The 18,982-nt window shown below is 38.8% G+C and overlaps 1 long non-coding RNA gene across 1 annotated transcript in view; it reads left to right on the forward strand.

Annotated features, from left to right (window-relative positions):
- LOC309636721 overlaps positions 1-18,982 on the forward strand; it is a 939,587-nt gene that overhangs the window by 343,702 nt on the left and 576,903 nt on the right. The gene's annotated exons all lie outside the window — the stretch shown is intronic.

The following is an 18,982-nucleotide window of genomic DNA, read 5'->3' on the forward strand; positions in this document are numbered from 1 at the left end:
AGAGCTTTGGGTATTTACAGGTCACTAGCCTTGCGTGAGCGTGCCTCCTGTGCTGCCGCTGGACATGCTGGTTCCCTGGTGTTTACCAAATTCTCCAAAGTTTGTTCTTCCTTCCAGACCCTGGAATCCTTGGACACTGCTAACTCCTGTGTCACAAACTGAGGTTTCATGCACTGGACACTCTAGTATCTCTGGGAACTAGGTCCTGCTGAGGTCACCAGAGCCCAATCTACCTCACACTCCCATCCTGTGGGCCAGCTCTGGATGCTGCTGTACTTCTAAAGAACCCTGGGCTTTGATTACCCTCCAGTCTCTCTCCTTTTCCTCTTCCCCCTTCCCTTCCTGCTTTTCTTGCCAAACTAGGCCCTTTTGACCAATTAGGTCAGTAGAGACTAAGATAATAATTGATAATCTTTCTGAGCCTTTGATGTATTGAAAATGTGTTCTCTGCTAGTATGGTAACTAGAATGTTAAAATCTGAGTTTATTAAATATATTAAAGGTAACCAGAATGTTAAAATCTGACTTTATTTTCTGTGTTGTTCAGTCAGTCAACTGAGAGGTGGTCGTTTTTTCTGCACTTTTCTTAATAATTATATCAAAACATTTCAAGCAAATCTTATTTTTATGAGCTGGTTGCCTTGTGTGATGTCGGTGAGTGAGTTTGGGGTTGATTGTTGGGTTCCAGCTGGCTGGCTGGGTTGGGGGGTTTGGTTTGCAGGCCTATCTGAAGGATGACTTGGTGGGAATCACCTGGCACTTGGCTGATCCAAGTTGCTAGGAGAGATGAGCAAACAGAGGACAAAAAGTGCCAGCATGTGAAAATCTTCTCTGCAAGTCTCCACTGCCTTCTCAATGCTGTATGTATATTTCACAAGGTTAAGTCATTGACACATCCCAATAAACCAATCCACAAATAAAGGAACAAGACAATTTCAAGTGGGCATGGTTCTGTGAAGAGATTAAAGGGGATGGGATGCTAGTGCAGAATGGGCAGTGTGGTTCCGGTGGTCAGGGAATACTTCTTAGAGCAGGAGACCTTTCTGAGTCCCAAATGACAAGAAGGAAGGTCCAGAGCTGATTTCCACTTGGATGAAACAGCAAGTGTAACAGCCCTAACATAGAGCTTGGTGTTTTTGTGTGGATAGAGAGGAAGCTCATTTGTGTCTGGGGCACTGAGAAGGGAGAGGCAGGGTCCAGGGTATGCAGGACCTTGTAGCTCATGTGAAATATTTGAGTTTTTTTCAACTTGAAATGAGAAGGCATTGGAAGTTGAAAACAGCACTTGACATGATATAATTTGCACAGTTAACTAATCACCTTAATTGTTCTGTGGACCCCTTGGGGGCAGGAGAAGTAGTTAGAACATCTAAGTAATACAGGTGAGAATTGATGGTTACTGACTTAGGCCATAGTGTTGAAAATGCACAGAAGTGGCCAAAGTCAGAATCAATTTTGGAAATTGAACATGATAGTTTGGATGCAGAAGGAAACACTTCAGAGAATCAAACCACATCTCTCTTCCCTCCAGCTCTCCCCTACAGAATTTCAGTAAGAATCTGGAATTTGAAGCACTATGTAAGACTACAGGCAGGACTAATGAAAAAGTAAGGCTTCTTTGAAGTTCTGATTGAGGAGTAGCAAAAGCCCACGTCTCATCCCTATCACCATGCAGCTAGGCAACACTGTGGTAGTATAGTCTGTGGAATACTGAAGCTGAGAGACTGCACTCAGGCTCCTCAGTGGAGGATGGCAGTGAGATGCTTGGCTGGAAAGATGATTAAGCCCTGTATTGAGATGGTGGAACCACATGATGGAAGCAGACTGGAATTACTGGGAAGGCAGCAGCCCTGGAGAGCAACTGGACCATAGTAGATCTCATATGAGCAAGGAGTAAACTTTCATGTGATAAGTAACTGAGAACTTAAGGGCTTTTGGTCCTTTCATTTAGGTCAGTTGTGGATATGGCAGTGCAGAGAAATAAGGGAACTCTGAAAAGTCTCTATGAAGACAGTAGCCTGGCTCATATTGCTATTTTAAATTTTAGAATCTGAAATTTTCCTTGTCATATTTCAGGGATATCACAATCTCTTCCCGGCAGATACACGCTCCAAATAACCTAGGATAACAAAATTGGGGGTTTTGAAGGCCAAGAGACAAAAATAAACTTCAGAAAATATTTCTTCCACTATACTCCTTATGTATTCACCCAGTTTTATACTTGAAACAAAATTTCCTTTGCCCAATAAAGAGTAGCAATGTTAAAAATACAGTTTAGTTTTACCAGTAGACTGGTTCCTAAATTAGTCTTCTTGACCTAAGTAGGCATTTCTCAAAAGAAGATATACAAATGGCCAACAGGCCCATGAAAAGATGCTCAACTTCGCTAATTATTAGAGAAATGCAAATCAAAACCACAGAGGGGTATCACCTCACACCTGTCAGAATGGCCATCGTCAAAAAGTCTACAAATAATAAATGCTGGAGAAGTGTGGATGAAAGGGAACCATCTTACACTTTCAGTGGGAATGCAAATTGGTTCAGCCACTATGGAAAACTGTATGGAGGTTGCTTAAAAACACTAAAAATAGGGCTACCATATGATCCAACAGTCCCATTCCTAGGCGTATATCCGGAAAAGGCGAAAAGTCTAATTCAAAAAGATACATGCACCCCAGTGTTCATAGCAGCCTTATTTACAATAACCAAGACATGGAAACACACCAAGTACCCATCAACAGATGATTGGTTTAAGAAGAAGAGGTATATACATACCGTGGAATATTACTCTGCCACAAAAAGATGAAATATTGCCACTTGCAGCAGCATAGATGGACCTAGAGAATATCATACTAAGTGAAGTAAGTAAGACAGAAAAAGACAAATAGATCACTTATATGTGTTATCTAAAAAACAATACAAGTGAATCTATATACAAAACAGAAACAGAGTCACAGACATAGAAAACAAACTTGTGGTTAGCTAAGGGGAAAGGGAGCAGGGGAGGAATAAATTAGGGGTATGGGATTAACAGATACACACGACTGTACAGAAAACAGATAAGCAACAAGGATTTGCACAAAAAATCAAAACAAACAAAAACAAAACCAAAAAAACCCACGGATTTGCTATATAGCACAGGGAACTGTATTTAATATCTTGTAATAATCTATTATGAAAAATAATCTGAAAAAATATGTATATAACAATCACTTTTCTGTACACCTGCGACTAACACAATATTGCAAATCAACTATACTTCCATTAAAAAAAAAATTAGGCTTCTTGAAAGGATCAGGAGCTGGGGGTGGTAATGAAGGGGGTTCATCAAGCAATTGTATTGAAAATTCTATTTTATTTCAAGTCAACTGGCACACTCAAATTGGATACTCACAATCTGGACCACTCTTCTCAGGAAAAGATGCCCAGATCCAGCTGTTCTTCCATGTCCAGTAAGTTGTTGCTATACTTAATCTTGGAAAAGCAAGGGACATTGACAATGACAATTAAATAAAGACAAGGATAGAGCCATCTTCGTTCTTACTGCCACGATCTCTCCTAGGCCTCTCTCCACTTCTGAGAAATAACAATCACAAGTCCAGTGTATATTCATCAAGTTTGTAGACAAAAGGCTACGAAACCGAAAGTAGTATGTCGTGTGGTTTTAACAACATACCCCCACCATCACCTTTTAAAAAAGTCAATATTACAGTTACAAGATCTAAAGACTTTCCTATCTATAGTCCCTAGTTAGTTCAACAAAGTCCACTAGATCTGGGTAATTTATTTTATTTTATTCGTTCTGCTGCTGATGGACAATAGGGTTATTTGCAAATCTTTGTTATTTCGAACTATGCTTTACAGAGCAGCTTTGTATATAGGATTCCTGGGTTGTATTTATGTTCACTTTTAACTTTTTAGAAAAAGCCCGCTTGCCCTCCAATTTCCACCTCTATTGGCAGTGTGGGAGAGATTTGGTTTCTCCATATCTTGACCCACTTTTTATATTGTCAGACCTAATCAAAATGGGCAGAGAACAGCTTCTCTGATTGCTAGTAATCCTGCACATCTTCTTGTATTTATTGGCCATTTGGATTTCCTCTTTTCTGAATTACCTACTCTAAAGCTCTACCTACTTTTTTTGGTTTGACTATTTTTTGTTGTTGTTATGTAGAAGTTATGTGATATTCAGGATACTAATTCATTGTCTATTTCATGTATGATGACAAACTTCTCCTAGACTGTAAGTTCTTTTAATTTGTTACGTCATAGTATTAGTCAGGGTTCTTCAGAGTAATAGAACCGATAGGAGATATATGTATAGCTCTTATGAGAGGAACTCATTCATTTGGTTATGGAGGCTGAGGAATCCCACGATCTGTCAGGTGGGCCGTCTGCAAGATGGAGAACGGGGAATATGGTTGAGTCTGGGTTCGAAAGCCTGGGAACCTGGAGTGCCCATGTCAGATGTCCCAAAGCAAGGGAAGACGGATGCGTCTGCTCAAGCAGAGAGAGTAAATTCACCCCTACTCTGCCCTTTTGTTGAATTTGGGCTCTCAGTGGTTTGGGTGATCCCGCCTGCAGTGGTGAAGGCGCTCTTTACTCAGTCTACTGATGCAAGTGCTAATCTCTCCCCGGAAGAGCCATGCAGAACACACAGAAGTGATGCTTTACCAGCTATCTGGGCATCTCTTAGCCCAGTCTACATGTGAAATTAACCATCACAGTCATTAGTTTGGAATCATTTAAATATATCAGACGTTCCCATCATGGTGCTTTTGGTTCTTTAAGCCATCGTTCCACCCTGAGTTCATACAGACCTTCTTCAATATTTTCTCTTAAAATTCTGTGTTTTATCCATCTGTAATGCACCTCAAATTTATTTATGTAAGTGGTATGAGGTCAAGCTCCAATCCCACCCACCCCCCAAAATAGTGCCAATGCCACTACCACATATTGAATAGCCCATCCTTCCCCATTGGTTTGGTACGCTACCTCCATCGTAGGCAGACTCCCACATATCCATGTGTCTGTGTCTGGCCTCCCTATTCTGTATGCAGATACATTTGTCCATTGCAGCTCAAATACCACAGTTCGGTAGAGGAGAAATCACCCCTCTTTGTTCTTCTTTTAAGGAATCATCTTGGGATTCTTATTTGAATACTTCCCTACTTACTAGATCTGTCACCTTGAGCAAGTTTCTTAATATCTCCTTGATGCGGTTTCCTCATATGAGAAATAGGGTTCCTAGGATTTCCCTTATACGGTCATTATGAAGATAAGGCATAAATAAATTATTTTATGCAGAGTGCATTGAACAGTGTCTGGCATTAGATAGTCACCATATATTAGCTATTTTGAATAATATTTGTTCTGTTAAAGGTACAGAGAAACTTCTGTGGATCAAAAACAATGAAAAAGAGAGTGAAAAGACAAATCAAAGAGTGAGAACAGATATCGCGTTACTCATACCCAGTAAAGAAGTAATAAGCAGAACATATAACGACTACCAAGACAGACAACCGAGCAGAAAAATGGACACAATACTTGATGAGGCACTTCCTGAAGGGCCACCTCCAATCAGACAATAATCATCAGAAAATTGGTTCACCCCTATTAGGAACCAAGTAAATGCAAATCATTATGAGGTGCCCCTGTTCCCTCACCTGATCGGCTAAAACTGTAAAGGCAGAAAATCACCAAAGGTCTGCGAAAGTGAGGGGCGATGAACACCCTTGCACGCAGCTAGTGCGTAAACTGGTAAAATGTGTTGAAAACATCTGGCAACTTGCAGTTTACATATTCTATGGCCAGTATAGGCGTCAGAGAAGTTTCAGAGCAACGCTGTTTGTAAGAGGCCAAAAGTGGAAACAACCCAAAGCCCCATCTACAGTAGAAAGTTTATATGGTTGAATACTTTACAGCCCTGAAACAGAAAAGTCCAGCTGCATGCAACGGCGTAAATGATGAAAAATTACACCAAAAATACACTAAAGTACATAAATACATTTGTGTTTCTTCACGGTTATATAAAGTTTTCAAAAATGGACAGAGTTTTAATTTTATAATGTTTACCAAAATTACTACGTGAATAGTTAGGATAAGGTCAGTGTAGGAGGCAGAAGGGGCTGTAATCTGGGAAAAAGAGCACAAGTCAGGCAGCCAGGTGCCTGGCAATGTTACATTTTTTGACCTGGGTAGTGGCTCCACTTGTGTTCACTCTATAGTTATTTGTTGAAGTGTACATATATGCTTTACAGATTTCTGTGAACACTTTCTATTTCATAATTTAAAATATTTTTAAAAGTGCTCTCAAAAATAAACTCAAAATGGATTAAAGACCTAAGTGTAAGGGCAGACACTATCAAACTCTTAGAGGAAAACATAGGCAGAACACTCTATGTCATACCTCACAGCAAGATTCTTTTTGACCCAGCTCCCAGAGAAATGGAAATAAGAACACAAATAAACAAATGGGACCTAATGAAACTTAAAAGCTTTTGCACAGCAAAGGAAACCATAAACAAGACCAAAAGACAACCATCAGAATGGGAGAAAATATTTGCAGATGAAGCAACTGACAAAGGATTAATCTCCAAGATTTACAAGCAGCTCATGCAGCTCAATAACAAAAAAACGAACAACCCAATCCAAAAATGGGCCGAAGACCTAAATAGACATTTCTCCAAAGAAGATATACAGATGGCCTACAGACACATGAAAGAATGCTCAACATCATTAATCATTAGAGAAATGCAAATCAAAACTACAATGAGATATCATCTCACACCGGTCAGAATGGCCATCATCAAAAAATCTAGAAACAATAAATGCTGGAGAGGGTGTGGAGGAAAGGGAACACTCTTGCACTGTTGGTGGGAATGTAAATTGATACAGCCACTATGGAGAACAGTATGGAGGTTCCTTAAAAAACTACAAATAGAACTACCATACGACCCAGCAATCCCACTACTGGGCATATACCCTGAGAAAACCATAGGTCAAAAAGAGTCATGTACCAAAATGTTCATTGCAGCTCTATTTACAATAGCCAGGACATGGAAGCAATCTAAATGTCCATCGACAGATGAATGGATAAAGAAGATGTGGCACATATATACAATGGAATATTACTCAGCCATAAAAAGAAATGAAATGGAGGTATTTGTAATGAGGTGGATGGAGTTAGAGTCTGTCATACAGAGTGAAGTAAGTCAGAAAGAGAAAAACAAATACAGTATGCTAACACATATATACGGAATCTAAGGGGAAAAAAAAAAAAAAAAAAAAAAGGCCATGAAGAACCTAGTGGCAAGACGGGAATAAAGACACAGACCTACTAGAGAATGGACTTGAGGATATGGGGAGGGGTGGGGTGAGATGTGACAGGGTAAGAGAGTGTCATGGACATATATACACTACCAAATGTAAAATAGATAACTAGTGGGAAGCAGCCGCATAGCACTAGGAGATCAGCTCGGTGCTTTGTGACCACCTAGAGGGATGGGATGGGGAGGGTGGGAGGGAGGGAGATGCAAGAGGGAAGAGAAATGGGAACATATTGTATATGTATAACTGATTCACTTTGTTATAAAGCAGAAGCTAACACACCATTGTAAGGCAATTATACTTCAATAAAGATGTTAAAAAAAAAAAAAAAAAAGAAAAAAAAAAAAAAAAAAAAATTAAGTCACATAGTGGTTCATAGAATCATTTGGTTTGTAGTGTGTTGTATTGTAGACTGTTTCCAAAACTCAGATGATGTTTCTAATCTTTTTCATTCTAATACTGTTTATTGATGCCTTCTCCTGTTTATTTATTATTTACAATATTATATTTAGTAATACGTAAGTTTCTGGACAGTTTTAGACTTATAAAACATTGAGCACGTGGATCACGGAGTATTGACCCGACCCCACTCACATGTCCCCCTATTAGTAACATCTTACTTACCATGGTGTATTGATTACAATTAATGAACCAATGTCAATATGTTATTGTCTACTAAAGGCTATCATTTGTTCAGATTTTCTTACCTTTTACCCAACGTCCTTTTTCTGTTCCAAGATCTCATCTAAAATGTCAAATTACATTTAGTTTTCATGTCTCCTTAGGTTTCTCTTGGCTGTAACAGATTCTCAGTCTTTCCTCGTTTTTGACCAAAAGTTTGTATAGAAACCTGACAGTTTGGGGGAATACAGGTCAGGTATATTGTAGGATGCCCCTCTAGTGGAATTTGACACTTTTCTTATGATTATCTTGGGTTTCTGTATGTTTTTGGAGGAAGATTACGGAGGGAATTTTATCACATTTTAATCACATCATATCAAGGACATATACTATCAAAGTAATTTATGACTTTTTTTTTTTGGCCACGTCTTGCAGTTTGTGGGTTCTTAGTTCCCTGGCCAGGGATCGAACCTGGGCCCTAGGCAGTGAAAGTGCGGAGTCCTAACCACTGGACTGCCGGGGAATTCCCAGTTTATGACTCTTGATGTTGACCTGGTTAAAATGGTGTTTGGCAGGGCCCTCCTCTATAAATCACTGCCCCTCCCCGACTCCCATCCCCACTTGCCCCTCTGCACCTGCTTCTCGCACTCAGGGAGCACCACTCCCTTTAGCAGGGAGGACTAGATAATTTATTAACCAGTTGTTTCTTTATTTTATTTTTTACGTAACAGACTTCTTAATTAATCTTTTATATTTTTGTATATGGTTGTTTTCCCTTTTGTTTTTTGAATTGTTCTATCATTTTTATCTTTTTCTTCTTTCAAATAATTCTGAGGTATTTTGGTTTAGTTTTTACTAACTACTTGCATACAACATAAAAATCAATAGATTTTTAGCTATTATACGGATATTGTTGTAGATGTTACATGGATATTCATTTTTAAATGAATATGGTTGTGTTCAGTTTTTTGATTATTGACTTTCAATTTTTTTTTTTTTTAACTTTTTTTTTTTTTTTAAAGTATTTGTTTTCTTTAATTTATTTATTTATGGCTGTGTTGGGTCTTCGTTTCTGTGCGAGGGCTTTCTCTAGTTGTGGCAAGTGGGGGCCACTCTTCATCGCGGTGCGCGGGCCTCTCACTATTGTGGCCTCTCTTGTTGCGGAGCACAGGCTCCAGATGCGCAGGCTCAGTAATTGTGGCTCACGGGCCCAGTTGCTCCGCGGCATGTGGGATCTTCCCAGACCAGGGCTCGAACCCGTGTCCCCTGCATTGGCAGGCAGATTCTCAACCACTGCGCCACCAGGGAAGCCCTGACTTTCAATTTTATTTCATGATTGAAATAAAAGATTGATCAAGATGGTACTCAATATGTTGATTCTATGGAATTTTTATTGAGATTTATTATGTGGTCTTACAGTGGTAAATGTTTGTAAATGATTATATGTGTTGAAAAACATTTTGCTATGTGGTTGCTGCAGGTAATATAATCAAAGTTGTTAAATTTTTGTTTAAACTTTTATAACATTAAATTTTCTTCTGTCCTCATCTATCAGTTTCTGAGAGAACGGTGTTTGAAAAAATAAAATCTCCCACCATGATTGCAAATATGTCACTTTTACTAATAATTCTCAGTCTTTGTGTTCTATATCTCAGTGCTGTGTGTCTAGGTGCATAAAGTGCATCACTGTAATCTTTCCCATGAGTTTTTCTTTTTGATAAGTATAAGCTGTTCTTCTTCTACCTTATAAATACATTCGATATTAATTGCTGCTAGACCAGGTTTCTTTTGTTTAATATTTGCTTGGTTTGACTTTCCCAATCCTTTTATTTTCAACCTCTTAGCTCGCTGTAAGATTGGTTTAAAAAATCAAAAGGGCGCAGACAAAGTGGGCTGACCAAGCAGAGCAATTACCGATGATTGGTGCCGCTCAAATTATACCTTTGCCCAGGTAGAAAGCCAGAGCCATCAGGACATGGGCCTGCATTTGGAGGCCAGCTGCCCAGAGAACACTGTCTCTCTCTCTGGGTCCTTGAATATCTCCAACTGGAATCAGGATTTTGTTGGTAGAAGGTAGGTCACTTTATTTCTGTTATTTGTGCTTATGAGCAAAAGAGTTATTTTCCTACCAGAAGTGTTAAAAAATGGCACTATTTATGCATAGAGAGAGCGAGAGAGAGCGAGAGAGAGGGAACTATACATTGGGATATCCTTTCCTTGAGATTTTATTTTTAAACTTTTTTCCAACTTGTGAAGTTAATTTTTTTCTTAATATTTCCTTGGTAAAAATCACAAAGATTTGCAGGAAAAAGCACCTCATTGAGTGAACTGCGATCTAATGGGAATGAGAGGGTTTCTAGAACTGGGTAAGGAGTGTATCAATTGGAAGGGACTTGAAAATTATGTGGGATCAAATTAGAGATTTTGATTGGATATGAGGGTATTCGAATTGGGGTGGTACTGATTGAATTGAAATTGCTGTGGGACATATATAGTCAGACTTTGAGCACAGCCTGTTTCATTCAGAGGCTGAAACCTTCAAGGAAACCATTTTCTGGGTCCTAGTGTATCATCATTTGGAATTAAGATTTTAGACTAGCAGAAGGCAAGCACTTTTTTGGCCTTTTTTTTTTTTTTTTTTTTTCCTTTAAAGCAAAAAGATGAAAAGGATGACATTTTATATCAGAAAGCAACTTTTTTTCCCTGGTAAAGTTCTCATTTATTTATGCATTTAAAGTACAAGCATTGCATGCATATCATTTTTATATTTCTTCATTGGGGCCATGTATTTCTGTTATTAAAGCAATTAAAACCTTTTTACTCTTTTTTTTTTTTTTTGAAGATATATTCTCTTTATTATAGTTACTCATCACTATCATCTGTGCCTTCTGGGTCACTTTGGTAGTTCATGTTACATTTTTCCACATGTAAATTATTTTTATCATTTTACATGATGGAGAAGATAATACACAGGTGTGAATCCATTCAGAAAAATAATTCATAATGCACAGATTATAAGAGCAGACAGAATTGAAATTAAAATTCCTTATACAATACAGATACAGATTTCCTTTTTTTTTTTTTTTAATTGGGGTATAAATGCTTTACAATGGTGTGTTAGTTTCTGCTTTATAACAAAGTGAATCAGTTATACATATACATATGTCCCCATATCTCTTCCCTCTTGCATCTCCCTCCCTCCCATCCTCCCTATCCCACCCCTCTAGGTGGTCACAAAGCACCGAGCTGATCTCCCTGTGCTATGCGGCTGCTTCCCACTAGCTATCTATTTTACGTTTGGTAGTGTATATATGTCTGTGCCACTCTCTCACTTTGTCACAGCTTACCCTTCCCTCTCCTCATATCCTCAAGTCCATTCTCTAGTAGGTCTGCATCTTTATTCCCATCTTGCCCCTAGGTTCTTCATGACCTTTTTTTTTTTTTTAAATTCCATATATATGTGTTAGCATACGGTATTTGTTTTTCTCTTTCTGACTTTCTTCACTCAGTATGACAGTCTCTAGGTCCATCCACCTCAGTACAAATCACTCAGTTTCATTCCTTTTTATGGCTGAGTAATATTCCATTGTATATATGTACCACTTCTCCTGTAACCATTCAACCATCGCTGGACATGTTTGTTGTTTCCATATATTATCCATTGTGAATAATACCTCAGAGAATGAGGGAGGGCAGATATCTCCTTCATATTCTGTTTTTATATCCTTTGGATATATTCCCAGAAGTGAGACTGCAGCATCAAATGTTGCTTATACTTAAAATTTTTGAGGAACTGCCATACTGTTTTCCATAGTATGCACCATAGCTGCACCAGTTTACATGCCTACCAAAAGAGTGTACTTTTTGCCCTTAAATTCAAACTTTGAGATTAAGACTGCTATACAATTTTCTTTAACTTGATGTTAAATCAGTTTGTTTTGTCATCCACTTATTTTCAATATTTTGTACTTTCTGTAGGTTTGGCTTGGAAACTTCTATGAAGAGACTTTCTGCTACAGTGAGGTGAGAAGCCACCCATGCACTCAAGCCTGGGAATCTGGCGAGGCCTCAGGCACTTATATCCCTAACAGAGGAAACTCACAGAGCTGCAGGCTGAAGCAGGACTTGGCTCAGAGAGCCCTCTCCTCTGGGAAATAGTCTATTTTCTTTGGCTCCAAAATGCTGGCAAGAGCGGAGTCCTTCTGGTGGATTGACAAGCCTGGAGAAGATACCACCTCGTTTGTGTAAAAGTTCAAGTCTGAGTTCCTGCCTCTCAGATATATCTAAACTTCTTTAAAAATAAAGAAAGTATAGGGAAGGTGTTACTCCCCAGCATTCTCAGGTATCCAAAGCATACCTAAGAAGCTGGGAGTCCGTTGCTTATTCTATTGCCGCCATGTAGTCTAAGCACTTTGGTAGCCAGAACCCAAGTTGGAAGATTATGACCTTCCACCCAACCGTGGAGGAATTTGAAGACTTCAACAAATATATTGTTTACATGGAGTCGCAAGGTGCACACTGAGCTGGCCTAGCCAAGGTAATTTCCACCGAAAGGATGGAAGTCCAGACAGACGTCCGATGATATCGATGACATCTTAATAGCCGCTCCCCTCCAGCAGGTGACCACTGGAAAGTCAGGTGTGTTTTCTCAACACCACAAAAAGAAGAAAGTCATGACCATGAGCGAGTATCGCCGCTTGACAAACAGTGAAAAACACCAGACTCCGTGTTACTCTGATTTTGAGGATCTGGAGCGAAAATATTGGAAAACACGCCTCTATGATTCACCAGTATATGGTGCGGACGTGAGTGGCTCCTTATTCGATCAAAACACGGAGCAGTGGAACCTTGGACACCTGGGAACCATTCAGGACCTGCTGGAGCAGGAGTGCGGGGTGGTCATCGAAGGCGTCAACACCCCCTACCTGTACTTCGGCATGTGGAAGACCGCCTTCGCCTGGCACACGGAGGACATGGACCTTTGCAGCATCAACTACCTGCACTTCGGGGAGCCCAAGACTTGGTACGTGGTGCCCCCGGAGCACGGCCGGCGCCTGGAACGCCTGGCCAGGCAGCTTTTCCCGGGCAGCGCGCGGGGCTGTGAGGCCTTCCTGCGGCCCAAGGTGGCTCTCATCTCGCCCATGGTCCTCAAGAACAACGGCATCCCCTTCGATCGGGTCACTCAGGAGGCTGGAGAGTTCATCGTGACCTTTCCCTATGGCTACCACTCTGGCTTCAACCATGGCTTCAACTGCGCAGAAGCCATCAATTTCGCCTCCCCACGCTGGATCGATTATGGCAAAGTGGCCTGGGAATAGGGCTCTGCATGACCTTTGGAAAAATCTGGGTCAGAATAAGGGAGATTTCAGGTGAGTACCCTTAGGAGATTAACAATCGGTGGCTGGGTGGGGGCTCTAAAGGGGACCTCTAATTACCAGCTGGGAAGGGAGTTGGGGTCTAGAATAGTAGCATTAAGACCAGAGATTTGGAGATAGCCTCAACCACCAGAGGGCAGACAATAGAAGCAAGAAAAACTACAATCCTGCAGCCTGTGTAACAAAAACCACAGTTACAGAAATACAGACAAGATGAAAAGGCAGAGGGCTATATACCAGACAAAGGAACAAGAAAAAACCCCAGAAAAAACAACTAAATGAAGTGGAGATAGGCAACCTTCCAGAAAAAGAATTCAGAATAATGATAGTGAAGATGATCCAGGACCTCAGAATAAGAATGGAGGCAAAGATTGAGAAGATGCAAGAAATGATTAACAAAGACCTAGAAGAATTAAAGAACAAACAAACAGAGATGACCAATATCATAACTGAAATGAAAACTACACTAGAAGGAATCAATAGCAGAATAACTGAGGCAGAAGAACGGATAAGTGACCTGGAAGACAGAATGGTGGAATTCACTGCTGCGGAACAGACTAAAGAAAAAGGAATGAAAAGAAATGAAGACAGCCTAAGAGACCTCTGGGACAACATTAAACGCAACAACATTCGCATTATAGGGGTCCCAGAAGGAGAAGAGAGAGAGAAAGGACCAGAGAAAATACTTGAAGAGATTATAGTCGAAAACTTCCCTAACATGGGAAAGGAAATAGCCACCCAAGTCCAGGAAGCGCAGAGAGTCCCATACAGAATAAACCCAAGGAGAAACACGCCGAGACACATAGTAATCAAAGTGGCAAAAATTAAAGACAAAGAAAAATTATTGAAAGCAGCAAGGGAAAAACGACAAATAACATACAAGGGGACTCCCATAAGGTTAACAGCTGATTTCTCAGCAGAAACTCTACAAGCCAGAAGGGAGTGGCATGATATACTTAAAGTGATGAAAGGGAAGAACCTACAACCAAGATTACTCTACCCGGCAAGGATCTCATTTAGATTTGATGGAGAAATCAAAAGCTTTACAGACAAGCAAAAGCTAAGAGAATTCAGCACCACCAAACCAGCTCTACAACAAATGCTAAAGGAACTTCTCGAAGTGGGAAACACAAGAGAAGAAAAGGACCTACAAAAACAAACCCAAAACAATTAAGAAAATGGTCATAGGAACATACATATCGATAATTACCTTAAACGTGAATGGATTAAACGCCCCAACCAAAAGACATAGACTGGCTGAATGGATACAAAAGCAAGACCCATATATATGCTGTCTACAAGAGACCCACTTTAGACCTAGGGACACATACAGACTGAAAGTGAGGGGATGGAAAAAGATATTCCATGCAAATGGAAATCAAAAGAAAGCTGGAGTAGCTATACTCATATCAGATAAAATAGACTTTGAAATAAAGAATGTTACAAGAGACAAGGAAGGACACTACATAATGATCCAGGGATCAATCCAAGAAGAAGATATAACAATTATAAATATATATGCACCCAACATAGGAGCACCTCAATACATAAGGCAACTGCTAACAGCTATAAATGAGGAAATCGACAGTAACACAGTAATAGTGGGGGACTTTAACACTTCACTTACACCAATGGACAGATCATCCAAAATGAAAATAAATAAGGAAACAGAAGCTTTAAATGACACAATAGACCAGATCGATTTAATTGAGATATATAGGACATTCCATCCAAAAACAGCAGATTACACGTTCTTCTCAAGTGCGCACGGAACATTCTCCAGGATAGATCACATCTTGGGTCACAAATCAAGCCTCAGTAAATTTAAGAAAATTGAAATCATACCAAGCATCTTTTCTGACCACAACGCTATGAGATTAGAAATGAATTACAGGGAAAAAAACGTAAAAAACACAAACACATGGAGGCTAAACAATACGTTACTAAATAACCAAGAGATCACTGAAGAAATCAAAGAGGAAATAAAAAAATACCTAGAGACAAATGACAATGAAAACACGACGACCCAAAACCTATGGCATGCAGCAAAAGCAGTTCTAAGAGGGAAGTTTATAGCTATACAAGCCTACCTAAAGAAACAAGAAAAATCTCAAGTAAACAATCTAACCTTACACCTAAAGAAACTAGAGAAAGAAGAACAAACAAAACCCAAAGTTAGCAGAAGGAAAGAAATCATAAAGATCAGAGCAGAAATAAATGAGATAGAAACAAAGAAAACAATAGCAAAGATCAATAAAACTAAAAGTTGGTTCTTTGAGAAGATAAACAAAATTGATAAGCCATTAGCCAGACTCATCAAGAAAAAGAGGGAGAGGACTCAAATCAATAAAATCAGAAATGAAAAAGGAGAAGTTACAACAGACACCGCAGAAATACAAAACATCCTAAGAGACTACTATAAGCAACTTTATGCCAATAAAATGGACAACCTGGAAGAAATGGACAAATTCTTAGAAAGGTATAACCTTCCAAGACTGAATCAGGAAGAAACAGAAAATATGAACAGACCAATCACAAGTAATGAAATTGAAACTGTGATTAAAAATCTTCCAACAAACAAAAGTCCAGGACCAGATGGCTTCACAGGTGAATTCTATCAAACATTTAGAGAAGAGCTAACACCCATCCTTCTCAAACTCTTCCAAAAAATTGCAGAGGAAGGAACACTCCCAAACTCATTCTATGAGGCCACCATCACCCTGACACCAAAACCAGACAAAGACACTACAAAAAAAGAAAATTACAGACCAATATCACTGATGAATATAGATGCAAAAATCCTCAACAAAATACTAGCAAACAGAATCCAACAACACATTAAAAGGATCATACACCACGATCAAGTGGGATTTATCCCAGGGATGCAAGGATTCTTCAATATACGCAAATCAATCAATGTGATACACCATATTAACAAATTGAAGAATAAAAACCATATGATCATCTCAATAGATGCAGAAAAAGCTTTTGACAAAATTCAACACCCATTTCTGATAAAAACTCTCCAGAAAGTGGGCATAGAGGGAACCTACCTCAACATAATAAAGGCCATATATGAGAAACCCACAGCAAACATCATTCTCAATGGTGAAAAACTGAAAGCATTTCCTCTAAGATCAGGAACGAGACAAGGATGTCCACTCTCACCACTATTATTCAACATAGTTCTGGAAGTCCTAGCCACGGCAATCAGAGAAGAAAAAGAAATAAAAGGAATACAAATTGGAAAAGAGGAAGTAAAACTGTCACTGTTTGCGGATGACATGATACTATACATAGAGAATCCTAAAACTGCCACCAGAAAACTGCTAGAGCTAATTAATGAATATGGTAAAGTTGCAGGATACAAAATTAATGCACAGAAATCTCTTGCATTCCTATACACTAATGATGAAAAATCTGAAAGAGAAATTATGGAAACACTCCCATTTACCATTGCAACAAAAAGAATAAAATACCTAGGAATAAACCTACCTAGGGAGACAAAAGACCTGTATGCAGAAAACTATAAGACACTGATGAAAGGAATTAAAGATGATACCAACAGATGGAGAGATATACCATGTTCTTGGATTGGAAGAATCAACATTGTGAAAATGAGTATACTACCCAAAGCAATCTACAGATTCAATGCAATCCCTATCAAATTACCAATGGCATTTTTTACGGAGCTAGAACAAATCATCTTAAAATTTGTATGGAGACACAAAAGACCCCGAATAGCCAAAGCAGTCTTGAGGCAAACAAATGGAGCTGGAGGAATCAAACTCCCTGACTTCAGACTATACTACAAAGCTACAGTAATCAAGACAATATGGTACTGGCACAAAAACAGAAACATAGATCAATGGAACAAAATAGAAAGCCCAGAGATTAACCCACGCACCTATGGTCAACTAATCTATGACAAAGGATGCAAAGATATACAATGGAGAAAAGACAGTCTCTTCAATAAGTGGTGCTGGGAAAACTGGACAGCTACATGTAAAAGAATGAAATTAGAATACTCCCTAACACCATACACAAAAATAAACTCAAAATGGATTAGAGACCTAAATATAAGACTGGACACTATAAAACTCTTAGAGGAAAACATAGGAAGAACACTCTTTGACATAAATCACAGCAAGATCTTTTTTGATCCACCTCCTAGAGTAATGGAAATAAAAACAAAAATAAACAAGTGGGACCTAATGAAATTTCAAAGCTTTTGCACAGCAAAGGAAACCATAAACAAGACGAAAAGACAACCCTCAGAATGGGAGAAAATATTTGCAAATGAATCAACGGACAAAGGATTAATCTCCAAAATATATAAACAGCTCATTCAGCTCAATATCAAAGAAACAAACACCCCAATCCAAAAATGGGCAGAAGACCTAAATAGACATTTCTCCAAAGAAGACATACAGACGGCCACGAAGCACATGAAAAGATGCTCAACATCACTAATTATTAGAGAAATGCAAATCAAAACTACAATGAGGTATCACCTCACTCCTGTTAGAATGGGCATCATCAGAAAATCTACAAACAACAAATGCTGGAGAGGGTGTGGAGAAAAGGGAACCCTCTTGCACTGTTGGTGGGAATGTAAATTGATACAGCCACTATGGAGAAAAGTATGGAGGTTCCTTAAAAACCTAAAAAGAGAACTACCATATGACTCAGAAACCCCACTACTGGGCATATACCGTGAGAAAACCATAATTCAAAAAGAGTCATGTACCACAATGTTCATTGCAGCACTATTTACAATAGCCAGGACATGGAAGCAACCTAAGTGTCCACCGACAGATGAATGGATAAAGAAGATGTGGCACATATATACAATGGAATATTACTCAGCCATAAAAAGGAACGAAATTGAGTCATTTGTTGAGACGTGGATGGATCTAGAGACTGTCATACAGAGTGAAGTAAGTCAGAAAGAGAAAAACAAATATCGTATATTAATGCATGTATGTGGAACCTAGAAAAATGGTACACATGAGCCAGTTCGCAGGGCAGAAGTTGAGACACAGATGTAGAGAATGGACATATGGACACCAAGGGGGGAAAACTGCGGTGAGGTGGGGATGGTGGTGTGCTGATTTGGGCGATTGGGATTGACATGTATACACTGATGTGTATAAAATTGATGCCTAATAAGAACCTGCAGTATAAAAAAACAAACAAAACAACTAATACTAAACTTTCATTGGGTTATTTGTATGGAAATATGTTAATATAAATGTTTCAGACATTACATGAAATTTCTAAAAATCTTATATTTGTATTTGTATGGAAATATGTATGGAAATATGTTAATATAAATGTTTCAGACATTACATGAAATTTCTAAAAATCTTATATTTGTATTTGTATGGAAATATGTGTGGAAATATGTTAATATAAATGTTTCAGACATTACATGAAATTTTTAAAAATCTTATATGTTCTGGTATAATGTTATAAGTAATAATCCTAGTTATTACTTTAAAATGTATATCTCAGAAATAACTAATTTTCTTGTCAACTGCATTATAATGAACTTTCATCAAATCTTTTACCGTGGTCATTTTTAAGTATTTTGTCATTTACAGACAGTTCTGGGTGTACTCTGATGATTTTGCAAATATGTTCCTATAAAAGGGT

The sequence above is a fragment of the Balaenoptera physalus genome (assembly GCF_965194825.1).
Source record: "Balaenoptera physalus genome assembly, chromosome: 10".
Classification (NCBI taxonomy): domain Eukaryota; kingdom Metazoa; phylum Chordata; class Mammalia; order Artiodactyla; family Balaenopteridae; genus Balaenoptera; species Balaenoptera physalus.